The sequence below is a fragment of the Rhinopithecus bieti genome, unplaced genomic scaffold (assembly GCF_001698545.2).
Source record: "Rhinopithecus bieti isolate Rb0 unplaced genomic scaffold, ASM169854v2 scaffold_28846, whole genome shotgun sequence".
NCBI classification, from domain to species: domain Eukaryota; kingdom Metazoa; phylum Chordata; class Mammalia; order Primates; family Cercopithecidae; genus Rhinopithecus; species Rhinopithecus bieti.
Window position 1 is genome coordinate 128,865 of NW_016813231.1, and position 2,123 is coordinate 130,987.

A 2,123-nucleotide genomic window follows, 5' to 3' on the forward strand; every position below is an offset into this window, starting at 1 on the left:
TGATATAAATGATGAATTGATGGGTGCTGACGAGTTGATGGGTGCAGCACACCAACATGGCACAAGTATACATATGTAACAAACCTGCACGTTATGCACATGTACCCTAGAACTTGAAGTATAAATAAAATTAAAAAATTTTAAAAAAAAATTGACAAGCCAATTCAAAAATCTATATAGAAACTAAATGGGTAAAATAAATAGCAAAGATAACCCTAAAGAAGGAGAATAAAACTTAAAATATCAAGATTATCAAATACCAAGACTTATTATCAGTAATCATGACAGTATAGTATTAAACAAAGATTGATAAATAGACCAATAGAACAGAATAAAGTGGTAAATAAAAAACTGAAATACAGAACATGCATAGAGCCATTCTATATGCAGTGTCATTCCAATGCAGTGTAGAAGGAAACGTCTTTCTCCAAATTTCAGATATATAATTGACAACCATATGGAAAGATAATCAATTTAGACCTCTCTAATCATACCATACATATCTATATTCTGGCAATAAACTCTGAGAAAAAAAATAAAAAGTGACTACATGAAGCTTCTAGAGACTGAAGAAAAGCCAGCAGATTTTGGAGAAGATTGAATCATAGAAAACAGGTTGTCATGCAGCAAATTCTCATTTTTACAGTATTAGATTGAGGACAGGGCACAGTCCCAGCATGGCATGGAACTGCTAAAACTGTGATAGAGAAAGCAATATTTTTGTGGTGTGAACATTCAGAGGACAGGGTCTAGGGCAACCACAGCCTATGGAAAGTGAGAGTGGAATCCCCAAAAATGAAAGAACCTGAGAAGGCAAGTTGTAGTACCTGATATAAACTCTGTGTAAGTCCTTAGTTCACCCTTGAATGTTGAATACAAAAGGGGGAATATAAGCAACTCAGTGAAGGATAAAAGAACTGAACTGAGATGTGAGCTGGCATCTACTAAAGATAAAAAATTATTTGCAGTTTGAGTCTAATCAAGTTAGTTGCTAAAACAGCACTCGGGGGTTAGCCAGTCATTTCCAAAGCCAGCTGAATTGTGAGATCTTCTTGGCCCTTTCGTTGTTATATCATCAAGCAGATCATCTTATGATGAGAGTGGCAGCACAGAAGCATTTGCAACTTTGGGTAGAATGTGATATACAAGCATCATGACCACTATGACAAAAAGAAGAACAATTAATAATCCTTGTAAAATACTTCAGAACTGAGGACCTCAGTTGTACAACTTAGATCAAAATAGTAAATCCCATAGGTCATAAGGATTGACCAACCTTAGACAGCCAAATAGCTTTTTCCTTAAGATGACGTATAGTCTATTCTACTTTGCCTGTTTTATTCTTCCAAAACCATCCTGGCGAACACGGTGAAACCCCATCTCTACTGAAAAATACAAAACACTAGCCGGGCGAGGTGGCGGGCGCCTGTAGTCCCAGCCACTCAGGGGGCTGAGGCCGGAGAATGGCGTGAACCCGAGAGGCAGAGCTTGCAGTGAGCTGAGATCCGGCCATTGCACTCCAGCCTGCGTGACAGAGCGAGACTCCATCTCAAAAAAAAAAAAAAAAAAAAAAAAAATTCACAATGGCACAGACACCACCATGACTACCAAGCAAGAAATCTAGAGCTACACATGACAACAAGATGAGAATGATCCGTAGTCCATCTAAGATCATTAATAACCAGTGTTAGCAATAACTTCTGCCAGAGTTTGTGATACGCATCCTCACTGATCTGAATTGAGAGATATTTTTTGCTTTGGTTTTCTAAGATGGATCAATCCTTTTTTCTCTAGTGTTCTTTTTGTTTATAATATCTACATGTATCCTTGTTAATAGGTAGTCTGTTGGGAAGTGGGTCACCCACTTTTTGTTCTGTATGTCCATAAATTTATTTGTGGCTCTGTCTTGTTTTGTTCTGGAAATATTTAAAAATGTTCTTCTAGGTTTTGTAGTTCAGTTAAATGATGATTTTCCATTCTACTTCCTGTTTTCTAATTTCAGCTTTAATTGTTGACAAAATGAGAAGAAAGGTCTGCTGTTACACTGGTGCCTTCTTTAATTCCCAAATGTCATCAGAGGTATCTTTTAGACTAGCACCACCGTGCCCCACCTCAAAAAAAAA